The sequence below is a fragment of the Canis lupus genome, chromosome 8 (genome assembly GCF_048164855.1).
Source record: "Canis lupus baileyi chromosome 8, mCanLup2.hap1, whole genome shotgun sequence".
NCBI lineage: Eukaryota > Metazoa > Chordata > Mammalia > Carnivora > Canidae > Canis > Canis lupus.
The window spans coordinates 23,228,812-23,243,404 of NC_132845.1; the positions used below are offsets into that span (position 1 = coordinate 23,228,812).

At 43.6% G+C, this 14,593-nt stretch overlaps 1 protein-coding gene across 1 annotated transcript in view; it reads right to left on the minus strand.

The window, feature by feature from the left end:
- Positions 1-514: 514 nt before the first annotated feature.
- The window catches only part of ALG14 (ALG14 UDP-N-acetylglucosaminyltransferase subunit), a 213,360-nt gene continuing 199,281 nt past the window's right edge, over positions 515-14,593 (minus strand). The window contains exons 5-8 of the transcript XR_012035119.1: positions 4,676-4,891; positions 3,003-3,131; positions 2,569-2,640; positions 515-743 (exon numbers count right to left, since the gene is read on the minus strand). The gene's annotated coding sequence lies outside the window, so the exon portion shown is untranslated. The remainder of the gene's footprint in view (positions 744-2,568; positions 2,641-3,002; positions 3,132-4,675; positions 4,892-14,593) is intronic.

A 14,593-nucleotide genomic window follows, 5' to 3' on the forward strand; every position in this document is an offset into this window, starting at 1 on the left:
CATATGACAGGATTCGATTTGTCAGAAAGTCTCATTGGTGACCCCAGTGCCTTTGGAAGGAAAGCTCTCTGCCCTAGAGATGCTGCGAAGGGCATTGAGGACCACGCATCTGGTCATGAAGCTGGTAATACCCTCAGGGCAGGGAGGAAAGCAAGTTTTGACAAAGCAAAATCAGATTGAAAAAGATTCCAAAAAATATTAAATGTAAAGGAATGATCATTGTTTGCTTCTTTGTAATCAATTCTTTCAGGGCTCTATCCCAAGGTGGTAACAGTCCCTAACATTTAGATGGTGCTTTACTGTCTTCTCAAAGTGCTTTCAGGTATATCTTCTCATACTCTCCTTACAGCAGTCTGGAAGGGAGGCCAGATCTGTAGTATACCCATTTCGCAGATGAGAAACTTAAGGCAAGGATAAGGTGAATTTCCCAACACCTCAGGACTAGTGACTTGGGGTCTTTTATTTACTTATTAAAGATTTTATTTATTTACTCATGAGAGACACACACACACAGAGAGAGAGAGAGAGAGAGAGAGGCAGAGGGAGAAGCAGGCTCCATGCAGGGAGCCCAACATGGGACTCGATCCCGGGTCTCCAGGATGACGCCCTGGGCTGAAGGCAGGCGCTAGACTGCTGAGCCACCCAGGGATCCCCACTTGCAGTCTTTTCATCTTGGGTGGTGCTTCTCAGTCTTTAATGTGCAGGAGGCTTAGTAAGTTGGGGGTGGGAGAGCGATCCTGATTCTTCATTTTTCACAAGTTCGCAGGTGATACAATCCAAAAAAGAAAGAATACAAAATACATTACTTTTTAATTTTTAGATTTAATTTTATTTTAGTAAGCTCATGACCTCAAGACCAAGAATCACACACTACCAACTGAGCCAGCCAGGTGCCCCTGATTATTGTTCTTATTGTGAAATAAAACCTACATCTACAAGAGTATAAACTTTACATGAATACTTAAAATTACAATGAAGCAAATGCTATGTGATCCCACTACCCAGACAAGACGAACTCTTTCTTTCTCTGTCTCTCTCTGATCATTAAGCCTCCACCTCCTCCTCGGAGGAAACTCTCTCTTGACTTTTGTGATCATCATTTTCTTTCTTTTCTTTAGGAAACTGAATATTTAAAATAATGCTTTTTCATTGCTCTGGTTCCTGATAGTTTGGAGTCATCAGTGTTTCACATGTGATAATGATACACGGGCCAAGAGGACAGATCTTGTCTTTGGAAATCTTTAGCAGAAGAAAGACCCCTAGAGGAGCTGGGGTCTGCTATGGAAAAGTATGCACAAACAGAGGGGGTAACCCCCAAACAGAATACTAACTTTAGAAATGGAATATATTGGAATAAATGAGTCCTGGATGTTTGCTATTACATCAAGTCAATATTTAACAAATCAGTTGTAGTTGGTCAAAGTCCATTACAAATGAGAAAGGTCAGTACCTAGAGGAGATAATAAGATAAGAAGAATGTTATTAAATGTTCCACTTGCCTTTGGGTGGTCTTGCTCATGGCAGTTCCGATTCCCCTCATTTGAGAAAATCATCAGTCCTGATTTTTTTTTTAAAAAAAAAACATATTCTCCTAAAACTACTGTTTATAGATATGGACCTTTGTTTTGCTTAGTCTGATCAAAAATTCAACTGGGCAGCATATCCAAAGGCCAAGAGCATTGGAGGTGCCAGTGTTTATGTTTAGCACCAGGTGGCCAGGAAGTCTTGCTTCCTGTAAAAAAAGAAAGATCAAAATTTCCCAGGCAGCCTATGAATAGGACTATGATGCCAAAAAGAAGGGAAGGCTGAAAACAGCTCCAGCTTCTCGATTGAGTCTTACCAATGCAGCCTGTACTTCATGTGTATCAGTCAGCTACCGCTATGTAACAAATCATCCCCAAATTTAGAGGCTTAATAAACAGCTTAAAATTTCTCATGATTCTTTGGCTTGTTCTGGAGGTTCTTGTGCTGGTCTTGCCTGGACACACTTTGGCTGGATAGCCAGCCGGGCTGCCTGGACCAATATAGTTTCCCACACACAGCTGACAGTTGTGGCAGCTTATTCTTAAGTGTTTGTCCTAGAGGAGCGAAGTATTCAGGATTTTTTGTAAGTCAGCTGTTAAACCACTGGTAGCTTGAAATCAGCCATGTGGAAGTGTTTATACTGCAAAAATTGAAAAATGCTATAAATCAGGTCTTTTTTTTTTTTCTGGAGTGCCGGCTTACCAGGACACCACTGCCTACATCTGTGTGTGTCCTACAAAACCTCACACAGTATGGGTGCTTAGTGTATGTTTGTTAAAATGAATCTTTGGTTAAGAGGCATGGAGGTGTAAACAGTACTGCAGTCTTATACAAAACGTCAAAAAAATCATAAAATGAGGAAACCAAAGCTAAGATAGTGGAGTTTGTTTTAAAGATATGACCTGATTACTAAACACACACACACACACACACACACACCACGTATTATAAAGAGTATCAGTGGCTCTGTTAATTTGAACTGTTACGGTGATGTTTTAGATGAGGAGTTTCTGACTCTGGGATAAATATGTAACAAATACTTACATATCCTGAAATATAAATGGGACAAACAAGATTCCCACAGGCAGTATTCATAAAGCTACAGTGGCGCTGGATCTGAGAGAGAAACAAAGTGGAAGCAGAGGTAGGACAATTCAAGAAGCACACCTCTCTGCTACTGTCCTGCATCTTGTCCCTGTCCTCACTGTGCCCGTGTTCCGTAGATTTTGATGCGCGTCCCTCTGTGACTGCCTCCACCCACATACCTGCCTCTTCTGCGCTGACTAGACTGGCTGGTTTGTCTATATCTCTCTGCATTTGTTTGGGTTCTCCTTGCATCTCTGTCTGAGTAAAAGAGGAGTATGGGTGGCAAACTTGGTCAAAGAAACTGTTTTCTTCCCCATACAATTTGCCCTGCCACTGAGCTAAGCACGTCACCCATGCCCTGGCATGCAACGGGGTAGCATCTCATCGCTGACCTGCTGCATTTCCAAGGGTGGTTTGCATCCTGAGAATGACTGATTAGGTTCTCGCGACATCCTTACATTAGCATTCTGGGTAGCTTCTTGACTTCCTCTACTGTTCTCTTTTTTCCCTTTTTGACCAACCTGAAAGAAGTAAAGAATAAAAGCAAAGTACAAACACCCCATCCCTTTTTAACGGTGTTAAAAACCATCTCCTCTTCTGGCTTTCTTTCCCCTGCCTATCTTTAACTGTTGATGCTCCCCAAGGCTTTCTCTTCTGACCTTTGGCTTCTGCTCCTCTCACTCAGTGGGTAGCCCTGGGGGATTTAATCCACTCCCAACTACTGACACTGAAGTCCCAATCCAGGCAGATCCACATACTCAATACTTACTGGACACCCCACTGGAATACCCCGAAGGCTCCCAGTGCTCATGACCCCCTTGTATGAACTCACTGTTTCCTTAAACCTCACTGAATGGGAGTCATTTTAGTCTTCTTCTCTCTCACCTTCAAATAAACCCTACTGATTCTGTTTCAGTTATCCAATTGCTGCTAAACAAACTGCCCCAAAACTTAGTGGTTTAAAATAACAATGATTTCTTATTTCTCATGATACTCTGGTTTGGCTGAGTATCCTGCTATTATTTTTCTTGGGCTTATTAATGGCCTGCATACAGCCAATTAGCCGGCTGGGAGGTCCAAGATGGCCTCACTCATGAGTCTGGCAGTTGGTGTTGGGTGTCGGGTATTGGCTAGAGAGCCTCAGTTCTTCCCACCTACCTTCTTATCCTCCACTGGGCTAGGCTGGCTTCCTTACATCAGAGTCTCAGGGCAACGCTCCAAACAAGCCAAGCAGAAGCTACCAGGCCTGTTAGGCCTAAGCTTCATAACGCTCATGTCACATCTGCAGCATTTCATTTGTCAAACCAAATCACAAGGCCAACCCAGATTCAAGGAAGCAGGAAAACGGACTCCAAGCCTCAAGAGGAGAAGCAGTGAAGTCACATTGCAAAGGAGTGTAACACAGGGAGGGGGGGAATTTGTGTGCATTCAACAAATGGTCGTATCACCATAAGGGTTTTGGAATTTTGTCACAGTCTGACCTGTGTTTTGGGAAGATGACTCTGGTGGTTTGTACATGATGAATTAGAAAGTTCAAAGATTAGAGACAGGAAGCCCAGCAGGGAGTTTGTTTCAGGAGGCCAGGCAAGGAGCATGAGGGCTTTGTTCCCAGGACCAGGATGGGGAGTGTGAATGAAGGGATGAACACGAGATATCCCGGAGTAAAATTCAGAGAAAAAGCTGAGTGTTGACTATCCGCTTCGTACTAGCACAGGTGATATAGGAAGATGAGATGGAAGATATTAGCAGAACATGATCCAGTCAATGAAGAGGGACCCAAATCTTTGCTTGTTTAATGAGGAACTTCAAATATTTTTTTAAAAAAAGGAAAGCCTAATGCAAAAAAATGGAGATTGTAGTGAACTGCACTCCTTTCCCTTTTCTGATAATAAATTCTCATGGTAAACTCATTCTGCTGTTTCAGATGGGACACATTAGCCTCTCCATACCGACCCCCCCCCCAAATACCTTTATCCTCCCCCTCAGGGGGCACATGGCCCAGCACTGGCCACATGAGTCCAGACTCAGGGGGTGCACATACAACTCAAACCTGGACGAGAAGTACCTGCACAGGGACTTCCCCATAGGCCCGATCTAGGGAGACTCTCTGTCGGGCCTGTCAAGGATGTGAGGCTGAAGCTGTCCATACAGTGTTGTCGCTCAGACCGGAAAGGGTGGCACACAGAATCACGCGGCGCTGAGCGACGGAAGAGTGAGCTCTAATGATGCGCTTTTGCTCCTGGAGTCCAGCCGTGCTTGAAACAGATGCAGCCTAGATCACCTGTGTACAAAAACCAAGACATCCTTTTTTTACATAAGCCTGGCGAAGTTGCACTTCTGTCACATGCAACTAAAACAGTTGTGATTTACTGCAGATTGTAACCCAGGATCATGAAAGTTCTGGGTTCCTGCCTCTATTTGCTCCTCCTCCCAACCATCCTGCAAACTTCTATTACATTATCCTTCCAAGGATCTCCAGTATTTATACTTTAATTCACTTCAAACAGAACCTAGGTTTAATTCCCCCCACCCTCCTTTTATTTATTTTTTATTATTTTTTAAGGTTTTATTTATTTATTCATGAGAGACACACAGAAAGAGAAAGAGAGGCAGAGACACAGGCAGAGGGAGAAGCAGGCACCATGCAGGGAGCCTGACGTGGGACTCGATCCTGGGTCTCTCCCTGGGCTGAAGGCAGGCGCCAAACCACTGAGCCACCCAGGGATCCCCCGCCCTCCTTTTAAACTAATGTTCTCCCCAGTGTTCCCTCCAGTTAGATTGGTTGACTATTCCTCAAAAGTACTTTCTCCTGCCTGTCTCCTATTCACCCTCCTTACAATGTGCTTCCCATCCCTGCTGCTTACTGAAACCCCACTCATATGTAATATCTCAATTCAAGTTCATTTCTTCCCCGAATGCTTGCTCTGGACATAGCAGCTCAAGAATTCTTTCCCTTTTCTGAACACCCATGGTGCTTGCCATCTGTTCTGCTCCTACACATAAAACATGCACTGCACTGCCTTCTATTATTACTTAACCTTTTAAATTTGTGTTAACCTTGCTTTCCTTATTAGATTCAAAATCGGTAAAGGTCTAATGATATGAGGTTAATCACAGAAAATTGACAGAAGAGACTCTCTGTCATGTCAGAAGGAAACAAATTCACCAAAGAAAAACACAAAAGGAATGACAGTTGAGGTGGACTAAGTCCTAAACACAGAGATAAGAAAGTGAGGGTTCATGAAGAAGATTATGGTAGTTACCAAAGTCCTGCTTCCTTTTCTAGAGTAGACAGTTGTTGGCAAGTAGCTTCCCAGTCAAGGACCACATCTCCCAGTCCTATCATCGTTCTTGATGGAGTCATGTGACTAAGTTCCCAGCAATGGAGAGGGAGCGGAAATGATGTGGGTCTCATCTGGCCAAAGTGGTTGAGAAGCAAGTGTGCCTCTTTACTCTCACTTTCCTTTCTGCTGGCTAGACAGAGAGGATTTGGGGGGACTGGAGGATAATGCCTTATGGGATGGAAGAAGCCTGGGTCCCTGAATCACCACAGGGTGAAAAAACCAGCCCCTGATGTGGAAGTCTGGCATTGGGCTGCTCCTTGAGCAAGACATTAATTTTGTGTTCAGCCACTGAAATGTGCAGGGTTATTTGTTACAGCAGTGTATTAGTTAGGGTTTTCCAGGAAAAAAGGAGAATCAATAGGATGTCTATCTATCTTCTATCTATCTATCTATCTATCTATCTAATCTATTGAGAGATTTGTTTTAAGGAATTGACTCATGTGATTATGGTAGATGGTAAGTCCAAAATCTGAAGGGTGGGCCAGCAGGCTAGAGACCTAGGAAGAGCCAATGTTGCAGTTCAAGTCCAAAAGCCTTCTACTGGCAGGATTCCCTCTTGCTCAGGGAACGTAAGATTTTTACTCTATTCAGGTCTTCAGCTGATTAGATGAGACCCATCCATATCATGGACAGCAAAATCAACCAATTCAAACATTAATCTCGTCCGAAATACCTTTACAGAAACATCCATAGTGTTTGACCGCACATCTGGGTATCACAGCCTGGCTATAAAATTAACCATCACAAACAGCTAGTATTTCCTTAAGTCACACCAAGATGTGTTGAGAATAGCCACCAACATTTTCAGAAATGGCCTATTTCTCTTTCTCCTGTCTTCACTCAGAGGCTGTTCCTGCTCTGGTAAAGGAAGACGTGTTATTTTCAAAATATACTGAACACATGAAACTTTCTACAAAGATACAATATTTGAAAAAGCACTAGAGACTACACTATAATCATTATGCTATGATTTGTTGTTTTCATGAGAAAAGATCTAGTCACCTGAGCTTTAATTACCAATTTCTCTGCTTAGAATCAGGTACAGTGAAGGTTATCACCAAAAAGCCTGCCCTACAGGTCCATCTTCGACAGAGCCAAGCATTGGGTTTGGCTGGCCATGAGAGGCTCTGAGAGCAGGATCACCTGACCCCTGTTGTTCACCAGTAGGCCTTTTGTGCCCTGGTTCTTTTGAAGAAGCCTGTAGGCAGAGTAGAAAATCAGGACTGAAAATCGGACAGCTGTACATCTGGTCCTTAGGGAACAACATCCTTCCCTTCAGTAGCAAAAAGATCAGTCAAAAGTTAAGTGGTTTGCCCTCCCTCCCATCATATTGTATGAGATGGAAGCAGAAAGGAATTTTTTTTTTTAATAATTATGACCACTATAGGCTACATAGTTCTGACCATAACACTGAAAAATTTACTATTAACCCACATTCCGGTCAATGCCTCGTAATGATCTAGGTTACTTAGTACCTCCTCCATGAAGCTCACTCTCAACCATCCAGGGCTCTTTATTTCAACAGGTGTATATTCATTTATTCAACAAATATCACTTGAGCATGTACCATGGATTTAACACTGTGTTGGCTAATTGTAAAAAATTCAGAGAAGTACAAGTTGCCGTCTAATATATCTCAGTGAACTCTCCGTATGCTGTGTGTGTGTCTGTGTGTGCATGCACACTCCCGCACACACACTTCGAGGACAATGCTATCCTACCTTAGCCCCGTGCTCTCTCTGTAATTTCCTGGTCTAAAGTATCTGAACCCTCCGTTCGCTTGTGACCAGGACAAGGGGGCCCAAGTTCTGGGTTTCCTCCCTTGAAAGCCATTCTGTCTCTCTTTAACTTGTAATGGCATTACACACTCACTACAAGGACAAAAGGGACACAGAGATCTTCTCATTTGTGGAGTCGAGGTGGGCGTGCCCAGTAGCCTGTGGCCCCTCATCCACTTCCTGAAAGTCCCGTTCCAGTTCTAGAAGATCATGACCGGTGTGGTATGAGGAGGAAGTCTGTTCACTGGCGGACTTGCAAAAGGTCTTAGCAGAGGCCCAGGGCTACTGCACCACCAGGCCACAGGGGAGCTCACCCCAGACATGGCTTGGCTGGTAGCCACGTAACCAGAGCTGCTGGAGACCAGGTTCTGGAGCAAGAAACACACCTGCCTGTTGCCTCCTTCCTCCTGCACCCCCCCCAGCACCCCACTACCCCCCACCCCACTGGCCCTGGTTCTTAAAGCTCAGTGGGGGTTGGCATCAGGAATCTGAAGCACATCTCCCTGCTCGGCCACGCTGGGGGGCCTCGAGGCTTTCAGCCCACAGGCCTGTGAGGCCTCAGGCACCTCTCACGCCTCAGAGAGGAAGGGGGCAGCCGCGGGGACACTTCCTACCTCACCATATGGTGCAGCTCTTGGTTTATTTATTGGACTGACAAGTTTACACTGAAGGTTAGGTAATTTTGTTGAGTTGAAGCTTTAATTATTCCTCTGGCTAGGCTACAATGCCAATATCCCGGTTTTCCAGCCCCTGCTCCCGAATTTAACCACTGCTTTCTTTTTCCCTGGCTGAGCCTCAAAAAGGCAGGCTGCAGAGGCTGGAGGAGGGTGGGATTTCCCCTCCTCTTGTCACATAAACAAGGAAGTGAAGGAGGCCTCTGTGCTCTCAGAACGCCAAGCGAGAAATGCTGCGAGTCTAAGCATTGATATCACTTGGCTGGGATGGGGCATGGAAGGCCTTCTTTTCTCATGCCAATTAATCGTGAGCCTCTCTGATGCATTTGGGGACTGGTGGCTGTTGTTGGGGTGATACTTGGATTCCTGTACTGCATGTTCCCTAAAGCTTGAGTAAACTACAGTGACAGCAGGTACCCTTTGTACCTGTGCTCCAGGCACTGTACTAGGTGCTTTAATGCCGAACCCTTAACATTTGCAATTTTCCTCATTTCACAGTGGAAATGACGCAGACCCAGAGAGGTAAAACAATTAAACGAAAGCCTGGACACACAAGAGGTCAGAGGTAGAAGTGGAATTCGAACCCAGGGCTGTTGTTCGACCAAAGTTCTTTCAAACTACTCCACTACTTCATAGGAAAAAGGAAGAAAATCAAATTCCACTTTAAACGTACAGAGCTTTGCTACATAGAAGGATCTGGTGAATCCTTCCATCAAGTAAATAATACTTAGTCTGTGTGTAAATCCAGATACATACAGGCATAGATACAGATTTATATTTATCTGTTTTGTGTGTGTCACATATAACTCTGGGCACACTTAAGGTGACCTATAATGTTTGGTCTTCTTATTTGGGAAAGCGAAGATGTTTAAGAGAATATTAAAGAGGCCTTTGTTCATTCCTCTGCAGATATTTATCAAGTGTTTCTCTGTGGGAACACAAAGATGAGAAAAGCAGATGATCTCTGTCCTCCTAGAGTGTATGCTTTTTGGCTTCTTGGAGTGATGCCACTCCGTACTAATGGGCTGCTTAAAAATAGAATGTCCACTTTCTTTGTGGTAGTAAGTCAATAGTTTATTTTATTTTTATTATTTTTTATTTTTTTAAGATTTTATTTATTCATGAGAGACACAGAAAGAGCGAGAGGCAGAGACACAGGCAGAGGGAGAAGCAGGCTCCATGCAGGGAGCCCGACGTGGGACTCGATCCCAGGTCTCCAGGATCAGGCCCTGGGCTAAAGGTGGCACTAAACCGCTGAGCCACCCGGGCTGCCCAGTTTATTTTATATATTTTTTAATTTATTTATCTATTTGAGAGAGAGAGTGGGTGTGAGCAGGGTGTAGGGGCAGACGGAGAGAATCTCAAGCAGACTTCCTGCTGAGCATGGAGCAGACCTGGGGCTTGATCCCATGACCCAGAGACCATGACCTGAACTGAAATCAAGAAAGAGATGCCCAAATGACGGAGGCACCCAGGTGCCCCTAATTCGAGTTTTAAAAACTTTATTTTCTTTTCTGCTTATTACAGTCATGTGTCTCCTTGCAAAATTTTTTAAAAGCAACAGTTTAAGAATATATAATATAAGAAGTTACTTCTCAGTATTGCCAGCCCCAAATAAACAACCAGAATTGTGGATAAAAATCTGAATATTTAAATCTCCTCCCCCAAAGGGGGGAACAGAGTGCATGGGATGGTAAGTGCCTTCACCTGGCTCCAGCAGCCCCGCAGGACTCGTGGAGGCTTCTTTACTAGGCGGCTCCTACGCTTGGGGCAAGTGGCAACACAGCTGAACGTAAATATGAAGCAAAACTCTAGCCAGAAGTTCTGACAAAGCCTTTTCTCTCCCAGCCTTGTTAATTTATTTCCATGAAAAGATGCCAAAGACATTTAAAATTAGGATCGTTCTGGAAAATCCAGGCTAGATGGACACCAGATGTATATAGAGAGTCCGGGCACACCACAGTAAACACTCGGGAGTTGTCTGCTCAACAAAGCAATGAAAACTCTGTACTGATATTTAGAAAATTAAACCAAAACAGCCCTGTACAGTATGCCTGCCTTCATAGGTTTTCAATTTACCTTTATTTTATTTTATTTTTTTTTAAATACACAGCAAAGGGAAAAGTCACCCAGCATTTCTTGGCTGAGTTTTTCTATTTTGCTTTCAGTTTCTGCCATTTCAGGTCCTGGTATCATGTTGGAGGTCTGCTGAAGAGCAGCAAACCCCGGGGGTATCTGAGGCCGCGATGAAAAACTTAGCACCGACAGCAGAAGATATTAATGATGGGATGTCAACACAGCGCACACTCAGGAAACTCCAGGAAAAGAACACAAACATGACCCTGGTAGGACGCACTTTTTGGAAAAGCTTTACTGCAAAAGGATGGTAAGGGTTTTACAAGGGCTCTGAAGAACTGCATTTAAGTTAATAAAGCTCTTTATTGAGTGTTTACTGTGTTTTCTAATGTGCTTTACATCTATTAACTTGCTTTATCTTCAAAACAACCCTATAAAGAAGTCACAACTGGGATCCCCACCTCCTTACCAGTGACACAGCTGACACACAGAGGAGCTCAGTGACTGGGTCGGGGCGAGGGCGAGTGGCAGAGACAGCAGGTAAAGCCCGCAGGTGCGGGGCGGAGGGATGGGCTGCATAGTGAAGGGGATGGAGAGGTGCAAACGTCCAGATATGAAGCCACTTGGCCCAGAGGAAAAGCACAGCCCCGGGAATCCAGTCAATAGCATCGTGATAACGTTGCAGGTGACACCACCAAATGTGGTGAGCGTTTTGTAATGTCTATGTCAAATCACCGTGTTGTGCACCTGAGACTAGTACAATATTATATATCGACTATATTTCAATTAAAAAAAGAAGAAGAAGTTAAACCCAGGCAGCCTGGCACCAGGGCCCTGGAGTTCTGGTGTTTAACCGGGGAAACTTGATGAATCCCTGGGTTGCTGGATTGTAGGTTGTGTAGACTGCCCCCCGGATAGGAGGTGAACAAGACCTATCGGAAAGGTCGACAATAACGTGTAATGAAGTCCTTATCCTTTGTTCTCACTAAACCTATCATTTATTCATTCACTCATTTTCAAAAGCACCTACTGAATACCTATTTGTATAGCGATCTGCTGGCACCTGTCAGCTATTCAAAAGTGCGTAAAGTGCAATCCTAGCCAACAGTTCTCCCAGTGAGCTTTGGCATCACATATAGGCAGGTTTGAATCTCAGTTCTGCCACCTACGAGCTGTAGGACTTTAAGCAAATTTTTTCACCGCTTTGAGCTCAGTTTCCTCACAGAGAAAAGAGGTATGATACTCATAGGAGAAAAAAAATCCAACTGAAATTATTGAAATTATTTTTATTTTGCTGACTACAAGCAGAATTAGCTTATTTGTGCTTTGGCAGACTGCTACTCCTATAGTTATGTCTTTTGTTTCAACCCCCAAATGGTTTATTTTATATCTCAAACTTATATTCAAATGATTACATTTGATTTATTTTGCATGTCAGTCTAACCACTAAGCATATGTCATCACATCACTTAATTTATAACAGAACATAAATTTGCTGTGTCGGCTCAGCTAGCTAAAATAGAATCTAGCACTTCACAGTTGTCCACGAAAGAATTTACAGTGAAGGCTACTAAGTAACAATAATAATAGTCAAGAAACTCAGGAAAGAATTAAAAAAAAAACAAAAACAAAAACAAATTCAAGGCAGAGTACTATAAAAAAAGAAAATGTCTACCCCTATTTAAAAACTTTTTCTCCATCTTTTTTTCTTACATCCTGCTACCCTAAGAGAAGGCTTTACAGATGCACCAACCCACACACACCATTCATTTTGGGAGGTGTGGGATGACTGAACAGGCACAGAAGGAAGGGAGATAAGGTTGTTTGTTTTTTCATTAAATTCAAGCCTCAGATTGAAAAAAAAATAAAAGATTGTAAAATAAAACTTAAGTGCAAGTTTTGTATTTTTGGGGGTGGAGTGGAAAAAGGGTGACATAGATTCTAATGAAAGTTATGGACTATCTTACCAGAAAATTCATAGGTAAATCCCCCAATTTTCAAACCTTTCCACGGACTCCAGTTTAAGAATCCCTGGCTTAGTCATTGGGGAAAAAATATTTAAAAATATTATTTGTAAGATTTCCAGGTACTTTACATAGGTAATAGTGGCAGCCAGACCTTTAGTTTTCCAAACTATTTCAGACATAATTTGTGTATGGTGTAGATCAGCTCCCATTTGCAACCCAGTAAATTTATGAAAAGTTAACAGGTTTGGTTAAACAAATCTGAGTTTTAGAGCATCTCTGGAACAGCAGAGGAAAAAGCAAGGAAATCCTTCCATTGTGTAGCTGACTCGTTTCCTCTCACAACTGGAGTATGCCTTTCAAGGGACCCTGCCTTAAATCTATGCATTCAGGGCCCTTTGTGAGCCGGACTCGCGTGGTGGCCCTCAGATATTTTAATTATGTGGACATTCACCTCTAAAAGGTTGTTAGACAATAAAGGAACAATAAAGCCGTTAAAAACTCTGACACTGAATCAGAATTGTCTCGATCGGTCTCAGGTTAGAAGTGTCAGATGGGGGGCACCTGGGTGGCTCAATCCACCAAGAGTCTGGCTTTGGTTCAGAGGCCCAGGATCAAGCCCAAGGTGGGCTTCGTGCTCACTGCGGAGTCTGCTTGTCTCTCTCCCTCTTCCTCTGACCCTCCCCCTGCTCGAGCACTCTTTCTCTCTCAAATAAATAAAAATTTTTTTAAAAGGAAAAAAGAAGCGCCAGGTCACTCTAGCCAATGCTGGTGTGAAGAATGTGCCGGCGGTTCACCAAGGACATGCGGCCACTTACCCTATTGTTTTTAGGTTAGAAATAAAAACCTATCCTGGCTCTTTATGAATCCCTGCAGGAGTTCTCACTCATCTACAGAGAAAAGCAGTTTTCTAAGAAAACTGTTTAAAAAAACATTGTCACAGACAGGAGGTTGTAGTAATAATTTGAAACCTGGAGTCCATAAAGAGAAAACCAGAGGGAAAGAGAAAAGAGATTCCACATGAGGGGTCTGGAGCAGCTTATTAAGCCCATGACTTGAAAACATGTTGAGAGGCAGACAAGTTAGTTCTCTAAACAGCATCATGAATGGAGCTTTTTCTGGCAAAGAAAGGCCTTTGGGTGGTGATGACGTCACGAGGGTGGAGCCCTCACGAATGAGGTTAGCGCTCTTATTAAAGGGACCCCGGAGAGCTTTCCTGCCCCTGCCCCCATGAGAGCTTGTGGCAAAAATGTGGCCATCTGTGAGCCAGAAAGCAGTTCACACCAGACACTGAACCTGCCAGTGCCTCGAGGTTGGACTCTCCAGACGCCAGAAGTGTGAATGAAATAAATTTCTGTTGCTCATAAGCCACCCATTCTATGGTATTTCTGTCATGGCAACTTGGACAGACTAAGAAAGAGGATGTGGCAAAAACAGAACAGGAACATAGATTCTAATATCATGTCAGTAAGTCCCAGAGATACCAAGTGGCTTTGGGTAAAGACCAGGACTGGGGACATGGTGCAGTCGGGACAGAGGCTAAAAGCACAGCGTCTAGGGTCACACAGGTGTGGATCTGAGTCCCGGAGCTGGGCAAGTCACTAAAAGTCTCTACACCTCAGTATCCTCACTGAGGAAAGGAGTGTGATAATAGTACCTATAGTTCACTGAATTGTGGAAATTCACTGTAAGGTAGTTAGTGCGAAAGAGGCGCTGTGAGTATCCAGGAAAGGCTTGCTGTAATTATGAGTGACTGTGAGGGAGACACTGTGGATGGGGTTCAAGGCAGGCCACTTTGGCATGTTGATTATTTCTTAACGAAAATTATTTGGGAAACAGCTAGTACAAGAGGGGCACTCCAACCCTCCCCTGACCCCCTGAAGCAAGAAATAAAGTCCCTATGTGAAGGGTACCCTCGCAGCACCTGGAGGGTAGAGGCATCCTTGGTCTTGTCAGTTCTTTATAAATTTATTCTTTGTCTGAAAGGTATAAAAGCTGCCTGTTTCGGTCCCTACTTTGGGTGTCACCACTTTCGGGCCCATGTATGTACTAAATTAAATTTGTTTTCTTCCTGTTGATCTTTTATGATGGGGTGTGTCTTGGCCAAGAAACTAGAAGGGAAGAGGGAAATTTTTCTTTTCCCCTAC